At 38.8% G+C, this 17,348-nt stretch overlaps 1 protein-coding gene and 1 pseudogene across 1 annotated transcript in view; one reads left to right on the top strand and one right to left on the bottom strand.

Moving 5' to 3' along the window:
• Positions 1 to 17,348, bottom strand: part of LOC121437524 (fibroblast growth factor 13) — a 509,730-nt gene that overhangs the window by 145,714 nt on the left and 346,668 nt on the right. The gene's annotated exons all lie outside the window — the stretch shown is intronic.
• On the top strand, positions 8,004 to 8,097 carry LOC121437574 (annotated as a pseudogene).

Genomic DNA, 17,348 nt, shown 5'->3' with positions numbered 1-17,348 from the left:
TCCCAACTTCTAAAAACATCTGTCAGTTAGGACTCTCACTTTCCTGTCAACTGCCTGTATTCAGAAACCTTCTCCACCTGGAAGGCCAGCGGCCACACCACTCTGAGCATCAAGTAAGTGATCTTCACTCTCCTTCCTGTCCTCTCTCACAGTTTCTCCAATCTCATGCCCAGCCCTGTAGGCTGATCACTTGCAGAGGCTGGCTACTCAGCCTACCTCCATTCCCTGGGGACTTTACCAAATACTTTAGGAACCCCAGTTTTCCTCTCTTCACTAACCCTTGACTCTGACTCCTGAATACACAGATTTAAATATCTCTCTGGCCTGATCTAGCAGAAGCAGCAGGTTAAGTGTGCCTAGGAGGAACCCAGGGAGCAAATTTCAGTCAATTAAAAAGGCGTGCGCCAATACTGCTGACAGCGCTTGAGATTTAAAAGTCTCCACAGTACTGTCTGGTCTCTCACATGTGTGACTCAAAACTTAATGGTTACTCATGAAGGATTTTGACAAAGGTCACAATTTTTAATTTTATGAGACTAGATTTTTCTGTGTAGACTAAGCCAATCTCTTAAACACACAGTTATCTTCTTGCCTTGGCTTGCTACCACACCAAGCTGGGGAATTTTTAAAAGGTTTCATTACCAAACTCAATCACCATCATTCCATCATTGAATAGGTTAGTACTTCCCTTCTAGGGCTCTGAGCACTTTCCCACTTCCGAATTGTTCTGGAAATGGCTAAGACCAAAAGCCTTAAGTAGGACATAGAGTTGCAGGCAAATTAGGAGGCGTGCTCTACACAGCCATCCATAGTATTATAACGATTGGCACAATCAAATTCTCAAAGACCAAATTGAAGGATGTGTCTATGTACCACATCTGCACACAGGCTTTGAGAACACTGGCTGAGCCTTGGGATTAGCCCTATCTAGTGCTGTACCAGGGAGAAATTAGCTCCATCAACAGTGCCCTCCAAGGTGGCACCAAATGACCACTTATTTACCAAAATCAAGAATACATTTTTCAATCCTGAACTTCAAGTCTTCTTGGTGGCACTTGACATTGAGATCCACACTTCATTCTTTATCTTTGTCACACTTCTGTCACTGACTTTCCCAACTATATATTCTCCTAGCAATCTTGCTAGCTATCATCATTATCATCTCTGTTATCCCAACATTTTCCATTCTCTCACTTCTTTTGGTAAATGGTATCCAAGGTCTGTTAGTATCTCTCTTTTTGTCCTTTCCATTCTTTTTTCTCCAGGTCAGTAATCAGTGCTGTCCAGTAGAGCTATCTGGGATTCCAGGAATGTTCTACTTTTGCTATATAATATGCTAACTACTTGTTATACGTGGCAATCGAGTAATTAAGCGTGGGTAGTGCAGCTGAAGAACTGCATTTTCAAATTGATTTAATTATACTTAATTTAAATTTCATTAGCCGTATTGAGCAGGTTCCTATCATTTTGGATAGTACAGCCTTTGGATAGATATCTGTAGCATGATTAATAAAGACCCAGAGACATATATTGGGGTTCATCCTGAAGGTCAGAAAAGCCAAACAGCCAGCCACAGGTTCTTAACTCTACCTCAGTCTGAAATGGCAATCTTGCCCCCTCCAGGAATCTCAGAATGAGACTGGGACTGGGACCTATCACCTCCTGATTTACATTCTTTTCCAGGGTTGGGATTAAAGACATGCACCACTACTGCTTGGTTTCTATGGCTACTGGGATTAAAGTTGTGTGTCATTGTTGTCTGCTCTGTAAGGCTGACAAGTGGGACTGTTTTACTCTCTGAACTTCAGGTAAGCTTTATTCATTAACATAAAAATGAAATATCACTACAGATATCTGCATGTGGCAGTCTTACCTCACCCTAGAGATTTGAACATCTCCTCCATCAATATGACTCCTCAGTGTCTTTGGTTTGGTACTAAATCCCCAAGGGTTTTTTTTTTATTAACTGATATTCAATACATGTGGAAGGAGTGTATAATTCCATACTTTATAATATCTCTATTTAGAATCCTAATCTACAGAAGAAAAAGTTGTTAAAATAAATACTTATCAAAAGACAGATGAGTTTTAATTTCATTATTTTTGTGTGTGTGAGAGAGAGAATTTGTTGGATAAGGAAAAAAATGTCTAAGCAATTGACTAGCAGTTGAGAGTAAAATCTATGCTTTTCTCAACACTGATTCTATCCCATTACTAAACTTAGGATGTAGAGAGATTGGATTCTGGCCTTTGGAAAGGCTACAGAGTGTTTGGGCTTAGATATTTGTATCAGTGGTCAATCACCTTAGATCTCAATCTTAGCTCTACCATTTGATAAGCTATTCAACATGGACATGTGCAGACTCTCCTTATGTCTTGGTTTCCCCCACTATAAAATGAGGATGATGGTACTATTTACCTGACAGGCTTTTGTGCAGATGAAATGAAAGCATGCCTTAAAATGTTCAACATCTGGCATATAATAATAACTACAGCTAAGTTGATCCAAGTTCGATAAATCTGGTTTGGACATGTCACCTGATGTAAAGTCTAGGGACTTTGGGGGTTGAGATTTTAAATGAGGAATTCTTAAAGAAGTCCGCAGCTCCAGAGCCATTAGGTAGCAGAACTCGAGAAAGGACTAGTCCTGAAGCTATGCTTCCAGCATAGGGAGTGGCGGTGAGTGGCGACATGGCACCGACAAGCAAAGGGGAAAGACTGTTAGTGCTACAGCTGAGTTGTTCCAAATGACCTTCTCTTCTCTCCATATAAAGACCCCTTGTTGACTCTGTCTGGTTTCTGTTGAGCACTTAAGAAACTCTTTCTATCAGTGGAGAGTCCTGGATCAGGGCCCAGGATAACAGAGTAGCAGCCTAGACAACATACTAGCTCTAAGACAGGGTCAATGAACTCTTTGCAGCTCTTCCTGATGAAAACATGTGTAATTAACCCTCAGAAACACTGGCTGAATAAAATCAAGTTCAGTTATTCCACTTGAAAGTAAAGTTGATGATGAGCAAATTTCTAATTACACATGAAACTTTTACAAACAACAGGGCAGTTAACAGGAATGAATCTGCTTCTGGCAGGAGCTGTTAAATTCCAGGGGCTGTACTCTTCAAACCTGGTCCACTGACTTCTGCTGTAGAACAGCCGCACGAATTACTTTCATTTATTTATCCATCTGTATGTGTGTGGTATATGCACGTTGTTGTTGTTGCATGTATGGTGTATGTGTGTGGTCTCTGTGTGTGTGGTGGTGGTGTATGTGGTGTGTGTGTGTGTGTGTGTGTGTGAGATGTATGTGGTATGTATGTGTGGTGTGTGTATTTTTGTGTGAAGTGATGTGATGTGTATGTGTAGTCTCTCTCTATTTCTCTCTCTCTCTCTCTCTCTCTCTCTCTCTCTCTGTGTGTGTGTGTGTGTGTGTGTGTGTGCACGTTTCAGTGTGCTTGATCATGTGTACATGTGGAGACTAGAAGTTAACATCAAAATAATCTTCCTCAATAACTTTTCCATCCTATATTTTTGCAATAGAATCTTGCTGAGCTTGGAGCTTGCCATTGCAGCTACATGAGCTGTCCAGTGAGGCATTGGCATTCATCTGCCCCTACATCCAAACACAGGAGTGAAAAGACATGTGCCGCTGCAATTGGCTTTTGGGTAGGCGCTGACATATTGAACTTAATGCTGACATATTGAACTTAGGTCTTCATGTTCGCACAAGAAGCACTTCACGTACCAAGCCAACTCTTACATTTTTAAATGGCCGAAAACAGCTCAAAGATACCTATTTCATGGCGTATGGAAATCAGATGAACTTCAAACGTCAGAGTACCTAACTACAGTTTTATGATAACACAGACTTATCCCTTTGTTTTTGGATGACTGTTTTCTAAGTACAGTAGTAAACTTGGCAGCTAAAACTAAAATGCAGAGCCAAAAAATGTATTATCTAGATGTTCACTGAAATGATGTATGAATCTCTTTCAATGTTCTTTTATGAAATACAGTTATTAACCAAATCTGTGTGTTTAGAGTTCTATAGAAATTTGAATTAGAATATCTATCTATCTATCTATCTATCTATCTATCTATCTATCTATCTATCATGTATCTCACCTGTACTTCTTAGGGTACTTGAAAGGCAACGAAGATGCACATTTTAGAGCACCCAAGGTCCATTTGAAGAGAAGAAGGAGGGAGAATATGAGCAAGCAAGTCAGGACCGCGAGGGGTTGGTCAACCCACTGAGACAGTGTGCCTGATCTAAGGGGAGCTCACCAAAGCCCACTGGCCTGGGACTGAGTGAGCATGGGATCAAACTGGAACCTCTGAATGTGGCTGACAATTGGGGCCAGACTGGGAAGCCAATGATAATGGCACTGGGATTTGTCTCTACTGCATGTACTGACTTTTTGGGATCCTATTCCTAAGCCTGAATGGAGGGGGGAGGGCCTTGGACTTCCCACATGGCAGGGTACCCTGTCCTCTCTTTGAACTGGAGAGGAAGTGGGGAGGGTGAGTGGGGGAGTGGAAGGGAAATGGGAGGAAGGGAGAAGGTGGAAATTTTGAACGGTATTATTTATAAAGCAATTAAAAAAACTCCCTTTCCACAATTATTGTAACATGTTGATTGCTTATAAATTAATGTGATCAAAAAATATGCGCATTTTACATTTAGCTGAGAGTCCCAGCTACACAGCTTTGCCATCGTGTAATAGCCTTACCTACCATGATGGACTGTATCAATTCAAACTGAAAACCAAGATAAACTCTTCCATGAGTTTCATCCTGTCACTTCTTTGGACACAGCAACATGAAAGGTAACTACCACACTATTGCAGAGAGCCCAGAGGCTGAGAATTTCAGCGCTGTCACTTCCCTGTTGAGAAAACACCTTGGAGAGCAAGAGGGAACCTTCTGAGGAGCAGTTGCCATTTCCCTGATAACACAGTTTCAATGCAGTTTCCCGTTGCTGTTGCTAATCACACTGCTATTACAAGCCAGATAATGCAGCGCATATTTAGGGTGTTTAAATATCTTTTTGAAATTGCACATAATTTTTAATGTCTACAAAGGCATAGCTGAGATGGCTGATGTTTCCTTACACTCTAGCAAATTAAGGTGTCTATTTTCTTCAGCAGGTGTGTGAATATTGTAAATCCAGTTCATGCTAATGATGCAAGTGTGTACAAAAAAAGCAAAGTGAATGAGGGAGGTTGTTTCTATTATCATCTCCTCACAGGTTCTCATTGCCTCAGTAAGCCTGCAGCAGTGGCTTCTTTTCCTTCTTAAAATGAGCAAAACAATAATTTCACTATTCCTATCTTCCAATATATAACCCTATGTCAGCATTTAATGGTTTTTTTAAGTTTAATGTGAACACAAAGCCCAATGGCTACTTGTTAAAATTCAGATTTTCTCTCAGGAATTCTGCGATAAGGCCTGAGATCGTTCATTTAGGGCTATTGGTCCATGGACCACACTTTGAGAAGCAAGGTCCTATGCAATATGTCAGTCTTTCACTAACATGATCAGTAATAATTGATGTGATAATGATCATTTGGGGACCTGAAAATTTCTTCTCAAAAATCTGCAAGGAGCAGAAATCCAAACCACCACAATAAATTTCTGAAAGTCACAGCTTAGGTTTCTCTAAAGAAATAACTCCTTGGGAAGCTTTGCAATATTTCAGGCTTAACTTACAATGATGACAACGGGAGCTGTGGTCAACCAGATGTGGTTTTAGGTTCTGACACAACAATTTACTAACCATAGGAGCTATAATGTGGAATTCACCCATTCTGAAATACCAATTTTCACTTCTGTAAAAATGAAGTGACTTTAGTTGATTGAAGTCTGTGGCCCAGCACTTTAGAGGCAGAAGAATGAGGAGCAGGAGTATAAGGGCAGCCTCAACTATATAACAAGTTTAAGTCCAGCCTGGTCCACACGAGGCCATGTCTTAACCCAAAAGCAACAACAGCAACATCAAATCCTAAAAAGTCATTAATGATTCCAGTACTCATTTGGTCCTTTGTAAGATACTTTGTCATGACACAACTATTAAGGATTCTTGTCTATCCCTCATCACATTGTGTAGAAGCAAGGGGCTTATCCATTCTTCATTCTCAGAAAAAAATGACAGTCGTGTCTTTGCTAATGTGTGCTAATGATTGTGTGTGTCTAAGCAAATAGCTTAGTGCCTTTATGGAAATTATAAGAGACTGTCTGCTATAAGCAGGCACACTGTGGGAGAGAACGAACTGACACGAATAAGGCACATGCATGAAAAGTGTAGACACTGGGAAGTTGGGGTTCCCTTTCCTTGATCTTCGAATGTGAGGCTGCAAAACATGAAGCCAACTGACCTTTCTGCTTGGCAGTTAGCTCTGTGTCTGCAGTTCTGGAAGGAAGCAGGTCCTGGACTGGAGTAGGATATTTTAAGACACAAATTGATCTCAGTTGCTCCTTTTGTCTGAATTAAGTAAGTATAAAATAAGTAAACACAAGCATACTTTATGCAAATCAACAGAGTTAGCAACTTTCCTTTCTGTTACTGAAATTGTTCTATACGTTGGTTACACTCAGCTGATAGCCATTCACCAAATGCCACATCTGCTGCTCCTTTGTCTCAAGGAAAGCGGTGATCAGTAGGCAGGATTCCCATCCTATAGATAAAAATTGGTCTTATTGCTGTCTCTTGTTTATGTAATCTGGACATTATTTATAAATCACATTAAGGGTTGCCAGATAAAATAAAGATGCCCAGTTAAATTTGAATTTTAAATGTACTATGGATCTTAATACTTGTCTGTCCTATTCAATGTTTAGAACAAATCATGCTAATTATTATTTCATGGTGGTTTTTCTGAAATTCAAATTTAAGTGAGAAGCCTTGATTTTTGTTTGCTAAATCTGGAAATCTTACATGTGATGCTTTTGCATATGACCAGTTAAATTAGCATAGATATTGCTGCTACCCTTCCAGATAAAAGGCACGTTTGGGTCAGGAATTAGGGAGTCAATTGAGAATAATCTGTTTCACCTTTGATTGCCAGATGATATAAACAAAAAGGCACATGGAGTGTCATATATCAATCTGTTGATTTCATTGGTTAAGCAATAAAGAAACTGCTTGGCCCTCATAGGTTAAAACATAGGTGGGAGGAGTAAACAGAACGGAAGGCTGGGAGAAAGAAGCTGAGTCAGGGAGTCGCCATGATTCTTCCACTCCAGGCAGACGCAGGTTAAGATCATTCCTGGTAAGCCAGCTCGTGGGCTACACAGATTATTAGAAATGGGCTAGTCCAGGTGTGAGAGTTAGCCGAGAAAAGGCTGGGATTAATGGGCCGAGCAGTGTTTAAAAGAATACAGTTTCCGTGTAATTATTCCGGGGCATAAGCTAGAGCTGGCCATGTGGGCGGCCGGGTGCTGGGGACACAGTCCCGCCGCTCCTATTACAACATTCTTTCTCTTATTTTTAAAAGATTTACATATTTTTAGTTTGTATGTATGAGTGTTTGTCTGTGTAAATGAGTGTGTATCACCAGTGAAGCATAGGTGGAAGTCAAAAGAGGGTGTCAGAGTCCCTGGAACTGGAGTTACAGATGGTTACGAACCACTACTTGGGTACTGGGAACAAAGGCTGGGTCTGGTGCATGAGTAATGAGGACTTTTAACTGCTTAACCTTCCCTCCAGTCTCCAGAAAGCAGTCTTTTTGTCCCCAAAGGAGGAGATGAAAATAACTCTGGAAAGGTTTATAATAGAACATCAAGGTTGTGTTGCCTCTGCGGAGGCTGTTGTAACACATGCATTTCATTGTTAATGTGAGAAGTAGACAATGCTTTTGTGTTTGCTGCTGACTGGTTAGGTTTCTCTGTGCAAGCATCCATATAGCAAAGGCATTTTATGAATCCTTTAAAATGAAGTGTTTAAAATACTACCCTGAGGAACATATAACTATCTGTGCATGAGGGTTTTATCAAAGCAAGAATTGGTGCTTGTTTTGGCAGCATGTATACTAAAACTGGAATGATACAGGAAAGATTAGCATGGCCCCTGTGTAAATTCTTTATGCATTCCATATTTTATAAAAGCAAGAATTGATGTAATACCATCAAAAGAATAAATACTGTAGACATGAATATTGATTATATGATCTTGTCTATTGTTATTTTTACATCTGGAGCAATTTACCTAACACAAGTTTCTTTATGTCATGCACAAAAAGGAGAAAGCATCTGCTGTAAAAGAAAATTCAGACATTGAACTTCACGTTCAAGACTGGATTTTTGCTCTCTTCTTTAGACACCCTCAACTCCAGCTAGTCTTTTAGGCAAACAAACTTTCTGCTGTTTCCCTTCCTTCCTTATATTGTATTATCAGCCTCCTAACATTAGGCTCACCCTTATTTTTCTTCTTCATTTTTCTATTTCCTCTCTTTCCCCTTTTATACTCTTCTCCCCCCCTTGTCATACTTGTTCCTTTTTCTCATTTTTCCTTTACCTTCATTTCCTTTCTTTCTGTTTTCTTTTATCTCCTTCTATCTTATGTCTTATCCTGATGTCAAACTTGGAATCCTCCTGAATCAGCTTCCCTAATAAGTATTTTACCAGTTATGTCACCATTAACTATTCTTTAAAAATTAACATTCGGGGCCAGAAGATAATGCAGAGACTCAAATCTAACATCCTGGGCTAAACCCCAAGATTCCATGTAACTTCAAAGAAAGGAAGTCACTCTATAGCTGTCTTTTGGCCTCCCCGTGTCTGCCCTGACACATTGATTGCTGATGCCTAGATATTATGCACGTGCATGCACACACAATAACAGTACAATAGACCAGAAAGAATTCTTTAAAATGACATTGGACAGACTTGGCCAAGTTCAGTTATAAATAAGTTGAGTTATAAATGAGAGCAGATTTTTTCTTTTACTTGCTGTTTAAAAGCAGATCCCAATTACTACATTGTGAGTCAGAAACTTGATGCCTCACACCAATTGACTAACTACAATTTTAGCCAAGCCACTTGTAGTCTCTGTGACCTATTTAATGGATCATTACTTTGAAATACTTTAGAATGCATAAACTACTCCAGCTTCACATATATTTTACGCTAAGCTGGTGTAACCACTCCAATTATTAGTTCCCAAGTGAATCTAGAAACACATTATTCTTTGGGGCTTTGTGGCAAAACTAAATGTAAAAGTATCTTTAGTGGGTCCCAGTCATAGCGGCAGAGAAGAATATTTCCACATCACCACCTCAGATAACTGCTACGCTGTTTTAATTTCAAGCTGATGACTTGTCTATATTTTGGTAAAGAAAAAAACCCAAACAAACAAGTTTCTGAAAAATAATGAAAGAAATCATTTGAGGCACCGACACTGTGACACAGAGCCATGAAATCACTAAGGTCATCATACAGCCTGTTATCCAGTGTATAGTGGGCCTAAAATCTGTCCTGATGCACAGTGGTGCTCTTCCCACTTGGCCACATGCAGGCCTTGCTGAGAAACCCGCTCTCACTTGATCCCTAAAATCCAAGAAAGCAAGTGTGGTCTTGACCGTGCATGAAATTGCTATGTTTCCTACAGTTCAATCAAGCACATATTCTAAAACATCACCCACCAATAATAAGAGCCCTGTAGCTCCAGACCTCTGAAACACTGAAGTTGGATCTCAAGACTCAGATGGTGAATATTAACCACATTTCATGAAGCTGGGGTAGAGAAGATTGTTAGGAGAGTTGGGCATTGCAGCCAAAATGAATTTTATCTGCACTTCTTTGAGAGCAGTTAACTTTTATGGTCTCAGTTCTTTGCTCTAAACACATTGGAAATGGCAAAGCAATTAAATCTGATTAAGCAATTTATTGGAAAATATATGTCACAGAGGGGTGATATCACAGCTTGAACACACATAGCATTTAGCAATGACCAAATACTTAACACAGCACGCTGAAAGTACTCCATGCCCGCAACTGCACGTTGGTGACCATAGTTCTTTTGGCTTCTGCTTGGTTCCCTCAGCTTTACACAAGCATGCACACTAACAGATTGGGATTATCCAGGCTTTGCCTTACTCTTACACAGAGCTGGCATGCAAGAGACATCAGTCTCCATATCTTCTAGCGTTTCATTTCCCCATGCCTCTGGTCCTGACTTTCCAGAGGAGAGAATCTAGTGGAAAGAAGTAGATAAGGGTGGTCCTACACATTCCACACAGTAACTGAGAAAAGCAGAAACTTAACTAAGTTGGCCAAAATGTTGAAAAGACAGAATAGAGCATGCGATTTGATTTACACTGCAAAGCCAAGTCAAGTCCTTCCTTTGTAGTGTCAGAGATGATGATGGCAGGTGAGGATGGTCATGCTAATGAAGATGCAGAACTTGTACAGTATTGCTAATGGAGGAGGAGCACTTCTGACTCTTCTGTACACACTACCTCATTTAATCTTCATGTGGCACCCACAGGATATGATTCCCATGTACAGATGAGGGAAGTGGGGCACAGAATGTCAGAGCTCTGTGCCCAAAGCCATGCAGCTGGCAAGTGACAAAATTCACAGTCAGACAAAACAGTTTGGTGTCAGACTCCTTGCCGCTAGCCATCCAAACAAACTCTTCATGCCTTCCTAAAGCCCCCACAAGTACCTCCACAAAATGTGGCATACTCTAGAAACCCAACAGCATTGAGCAGAACAGAACACATGTTAAGTGTCCACATTTTAAGTTGAAAGGCAAGAAAATGAATACTGAAATCCTGGAAGTCAGGGACTTTCTTATTTGTCTCCTTGGCTACACAAGGAATGAGGAGAATTGGTCTTGGGTGCTGGGGATCAAACGTGGACTGTGAACTTGCTGGCCAAGCACTCTATGACTGAGCCACACTTCATCCCTTCACTTTTTGACACTGCATCTCACTATGTAGCTCCACGTAGTCAGGAAGTTTCTGTGGAGCGCAGGTTCATTTGACCTCAGGGCCATTCCACTTTTACTCCCTGAGTGCTAGGGCTAGAAAGCAATTATCGTATTTGGCTCTGGAGTCATAGTTTTAAGTTAAGTGAGATGAAATACACACACATTATTTTAATTTAAAATAAGAAATTTCATTTAATCTAGTTTAATAGAAAATAGACAACTCCCACTAGCTCTGGAGCTGCCAATGTTCTTTATGATCTTTAAATGATTTATTAATTTTTAATAATCTAATAACTGGATAAACTAAAAAATTCCACCTGATATACTCATTACAGCTGACAAGACCCAAACAGGAAGGAACTAGGCAATCTTGAACATTTTCACTATTTTATTCTTTATTTTCCAATTAACAATGGGCAATGAATCAGATGTACTATGAAGGTGACATTTACCTTAACTAAATTTTCTTCTGAAGAGTATCCAACCTTTAATTCATTACTTCTACAGGTGACTATCAGGAATTCCTTTCAGATTGGGTCTTAATGCACAGAAAACTTCCAGTTTCCACTAGAGTTTCATTTTGGTTTTGACTCCTGAGTGGCAATGACAGATCATTCCACAAGATGGCACTCCTAATTCTTTGCATTTGTTTCACCATCGTGATAAAAGCATCTATCTCTACTCTTTATAATAGCTGCCGAAAAACTAGAACCATAATTGGTACTCCTAAATTCATTTCGCTGAGTGATCATATTGACATGTATCAGCCACTTGAAAACATCTGGTTTTCTTTCAGGTTTCCAAGTGTTTTTTTTTTTTTTTTTTTTTGATACAGGTATGTGTTTGAGCATGGATACATGCCGTGCTGTCAGTGAGTTGGACTACTTCTTTTCTACTGTGAGCCACTATGCTAGAAAAACACTCAAGTTTTAAGTTGCAAAAAGTAAAAATCTGCCCAGAACACTGCAGGCAAGCAGAGTTCCAGTAGCATGTATACTAGGTTGGTGCAGGGTAGGAGGCCTAGACATATCTATCACCTTATTCTTCCCAGGGATATTTTAACTGCGTTTTGAGATCCTCATACCCATATAAGTTATACCCACGTTGCCTACCCACACTGGTTCTGTGTGCCTATGTCAACCTTCACACTAAACCATGCATGTCAAACATAAAGGATCAAGCTGAATTTATCAAGCATCTTGAGGAAGAACAGAATAACCATGAAATTATAGTGACATTTACTGTATGCTATACACCGTGAAGATTGCTAAGCGGTTTGGAAAGTTTATTTTCATTTAACATTTTGAAAGCAGCTAGCCAATACAAGTGGACCCTGTTCTTTTTTGAGTTTTTGTTTTGTGATGATATTTTTTGTCTTATTGTTTTCAGTTTAGATGTTTTCTGTTTGAGAAATAAAAAGACATTGGGAGGGGGTCAAGAGGTTGGAAGTGTCTGGGAGGAATTGGGAGAGGGAAAAGAATAAGATTAAAATATATTGCATGAAAATCACTTTTAAATACAAAATAAATTATAAGAAGACTCTTATGAGATAGTCTATGTATATAACAGGTACTTATTAATCATCTAGGCAATTCTCAAATATTAAATAATTTCACTTAATCACCATGAAGCTATTTTGAAGCTATATGTACACAGAGAAGAGGATTTGTAAAAATTCTCTTTACCGGAAAATAATACAAGTACAGTTCATCATACACATGGATATAGAACTCTAGGGTCTAAAATCCAATACTCCAACTCCATTTAATGAACGCAAAATAAATTAGGGACAGAAGACAAGAACGTTCCCTAAGTTTCTACTACTAAGCCTGGAAATGTTCCTGAGTTGACATCTTTTTTCCTCCCTGCCTCATGCTTATATTCACTTCTCTGTTTTAGGCTGTTTTCTTTTGGCCACATTTAAAACCTTACTCATCTGTCATCCCACTTTCAGCTTTGTCTTTTGCATTTAAAACATAATTGAGATAGAGACAGGGGAATTTGGAGCTCAGAGACACTCAGCAATTGTACTTCCAACTAATAATTTGAAATAAATCACCAAGCATGTGGCTGGAGAAAGGGATGAGTTTTTTAAAAAGACAATAATGAATAACAATAAGCAGTGGGCAGAAACCACAAGAAATTCTGAAATAGTACATTTTATACTAAAAATTGTTCAGAGAGCAAAATGATGGCAAAATGGGAGAAACCTCTGTCACAATGGAGCTGGAGTAAAAGAGAACAGGAAAGACATATTCTGGGAATAATGAGTAAAGAATAGTCAACCAATATTACTAAATAGAGAATTTATACTTTATAATTAATAGAAGAATAAAGACCCTTCAAGATGAGCACTAACTACAGCATTGTAGAAGACACTAGAAGAAATCTTACACAGATAAGGGAGAGTCACAAACATGAATAGTCAGGATGAATTAACATTTTTAAAAATTATACTTGTGATGTGTGTGTGTGTGGGTCTATTTTGTGGGTCCCCAGAGGTTGAACTCAGGTTGGCAGGTTTGGAGGCAAGTGCTTTTTCACACTGAGGAGCCATCTCACTGGCTCTGGATATTTTAATGGTTGACAAACAATTAATTTGCTAATAAAATTAAATTTCATTTGCAAAAAAAGAATATATGAAATAGATTACCAAATAAAAACCTGGAAAGAATCAAGCATGTTCAACTAATAAACTAGGAAGGTTAGAGATGAAAAAGGGGGAAGGAAGATAATGAACAATGCTTGAGACCGTCTGGCAAAAGTCTAAGATTCAGCAGCTTCTTCTTGTCAATAATCTGAAACGTAAACAGTCTCCAATGTCTAATTAAATGCTGCAGACTGGCAAGATGCGCTGAAAACAAGATCCAACCAGTTTTATTTTGTTGATGTTTGAAAGAAACAAGGGTCACAAAGGAATCCATCCCAAATGTAAAAGAATATACCAAGTAATGGAAACTCAAGGTAAGCAGGTGTGGGGGCACTCATCACTGATAAAGTAGACTCCCACACAAAATTAGTCCAGAGAGGGGCTGGAGAGATGGCTCAGCGGTTAAGAGCATTGCCTGCCCTTCCAAAGGTCCTGAGTTCAATTCCCGGCAACCACATGGTGGCTCACAACCATCTGTAATGAGGTCTGGTGCCCTGTTCTGGCCTGCAGGCATACACGCAGACAGAATATTGTATACAAAATTAGTTGAGATAAAGTCGATCACCTGAGGGGCTGGAGAGACCACTCAGAGATTAAGAGCAGGTACTTCTCTTCCAGAGGTCCTGCATTATTCGTTCAGTTCCCAGTACCTAAATCAGGATGCTCACAATCACTTGTAATTCCAGAGGTATCCAATAGCTGGCCTCCATGAGTCTCTGAACACACAATCACATATGCGCTCACAGGAACACAACTATATAGCCCAAAATAAAAGAAATCTTTTATTTCAAAAGGTCAGCATGTCTTAATAAAAGAAACCCATAATATTATATAAGGATTAAGGCTGGAAAGATGGCTCCATTGGAAAGTTCTTTTCTGGCAAACATGAGTACTTGGGTTTACTCTCAGAACCCAAACATAAAGCTGGATGTGATGGCTGTGACCACCTGACAAACTAACCTAGTCTGCAATAATGAGTTCCAGCGTAGTGACAGAAGCCATCACACACACACACACACACACACACCAGACAGCACCTAAATAGACTAATATAGATGATTGCATCCAACCCCTGCAGAATGTGTTTTCTTCTTAGCAGCCAAAGCAAATGTAAGCTCTACAAAAATAGACCACATTTTAGGCCATAAATTAAGTGTTACTGACTAGAAAAAAACACAAATAACTTTTTGTGTATTATCAAATCATAATAGAATAAAGTTAGACATAAATAGCAAAAAAACCTATACAAACATATGGAGAATGGAAAATCTGCTTTTGAATGATCAGTACACCATTGAAGAAACCAGGAAGAAAATATAAACATCCCTGGAATCAAATGAAAACCAAAACACACCTTATTAGAAACATTGAGGTACAGCAATGACAATTGTAATATCATATTTCATAGCTGGGAGGATTTAGATTAAAAATATCTGACAGAATGCAAATAAATAACTCACAGAGGTATTTCAGTGTCATAAAAGCAAGAATAAGTCAAATCCTAAATCCACAGGAAAAAAGAAATATTCAGGCCAAAAACATTAAAAATCAATTAACAATAATCCTGGCTAGAATTAGGGGAAAAGGAATTCTCAAACTATACCGGTGGGAATATAAATTATTATAGCTTCTATAAAATAGACTAAAACTAGAATCACCATTAAACCCAGTTATATCACTTTGGGGTATATCCAAATTTATCCATGTTAGTATACATTAATGATGCCCACATTCACTGATATAATGCAATAGCTAAGGCACAGAATCAACTTAGTTGTCCGTCAATATATGAAGTATAATTAAAATGAAGTACACCCAACAAATCATTCTGCCATAATAAAGACTGAAATTATATCATGTGCAGGAAAACAGGCAGAACTGGGAATCATCATGATAAACTAAATGAGCCAGACTTAGAAAGTCAAATGATGCAAGTGTCCTCTCAAATACAGAATCAAGATAAAATAAAAATGCATGGAAATACAAATGTGGCTATTTGGGGAGATAATAGGGACCAGAATCAGGAAGAAAGGGACAAGAAGGGGTAGGACAGTGAATAGAACTAATCCATATTGTGTAAATATATGAAAATGTCACAATGAAAACATTGTTTCTGTACAATTAATATATGCCAGGCCTCCATTGCAGATAAGAAAGTACAGATGCATCTCTATTTGCTCCTTTGCACAAGATACCACCATATACCATGGGAATAAGTCAAGCAACAACCTAAAGAGCTGCTCACTGCTGTAGTTATAAAGGAGTCGAGAAGAGGCATGGTATCTTATGACCTCTTGTTACCAACAAATAAGGAATGTAGGCTCAACAGTTCCTGATCCCTTCCTGAACAACTGACAGGCTAATTTGTTGCAGGATATGATAAACCCCTTGACAATATCAGGTGATCATGACACCAATAGCAAAGGAAGGGAGATTGGTTACGAGTCTTGGTCACAATAAGCAGTCTAAGGATACACTCTGTCCATCCTACCAGCACTCCGATCCCTTAGAAACTCCAAGTGCTCTCATAGCACTGGCAAGGACCATCCACTCTAAAACGCAGATCTACAATATTCATCTCCATAGTTCTCATATACTTCTTATTTAAGAGACATCAGAATCCCAGGATAAACCAAACAAGAAGATCCTACCCTCTGCCTAATAAAGATTTGTTCCCACAAAGGGGACAAAGAGACCTGAGGTTGCATTCTTCTTCTTGCCAGGTAATGATAGAGTAAGTGGGAAGAAATGATGAGAAGGACCGCCCCAAGAAAGTTCTTGTTTCCTATTGTTTTCACAAGTTTCTCCTTCTTTCACAGATACTACTAGGAGAGCCTGAAATATCTCATGTTCCAGGCTGATAAAAACAGCTCTAATTCAAAAACTAAGTTTTGATTTTTCAGGTGTTATTTAGGCAGCCATGGGGAACAATTCATTGAGTTCCAGCCATAGACAAAGAACTAAAGGCAACTAATGAGTGAAGAGAAAGGGATAATTAGCCTAGATTAGGGATAAGCCCCTGATTCATTATTCAATACAATGTAATCAACCCTAAAATCTTATATACACAAACATCAAAAATGGACTCGGCAGACTGTTTGCATATATTTGTGCATCTCAATACAGATGTGTAACAAAAAGAATCAAATACAAGATGGTCATTCATTTGAGGAGATGGGAGAGCATGGGAGGGGCGGGAGGGGGGAAAGAAAATGGGGGAAATGATATGGTTATGTTTAGTATATTTTAAAGATGGAAGCAAGGAAGGGCAAATAAGGTGTTATTAACATTGCAATCCACTAACTAGGGCATGGCCATCACACTAAATCTTTGTGTAGTAAATGCCTACTCAAAAAAGAACATAATTAGAACCATACCCTCTGAACACATTAACAAAAATATAAAGAGCATTTTTTTTTCAAAATGCTCAGGCTCATACAAAGAACTAGAAAAATTTTTAAGATGAGGTAATGGGTATTTAGGTCAAGTTGAAACTGAGTTAATTTAGCGTTATCTATAAGATTTTTAAAGCACCCATTATGAAAACAATTAGCAGCATTTATTTATCCTTTTGACACAATGAAAATAAAGCAAATTTTTAGGGAAGAATTAGAAGCTAAAAGACAGAACCCAAAGGGAAATATAGAAATGCAAAATGCAATATTGTAAATAGAATTTTAATAGTACACAGGAGATTACGTTGGATAGCAGCAATAATCATGAGAAAAGATTAATAAAATGCAAGAACCTGAACAGAAAGTAGGAAAA

This window comes from Microtus oregoni, unplaced genomic scaffold, assembly GCF_018167655.1.
Source record: "Microtus oregoni isolate MIOR12 unplaced genomic scaffold, Mior012 000052F_ref0000163, whole genome shotgun sequence".
NCBI lineage: Eukaryota > Metazoa > Chordata > Mammalia > Rodentia > Cricetidae > Microtus > Microtus oregoni.
The sequence above is the reverse complement of the archived record's forward strand: the minus strand, read 5'-3'. Positions and strand labels throughout refer to the sequence as shown.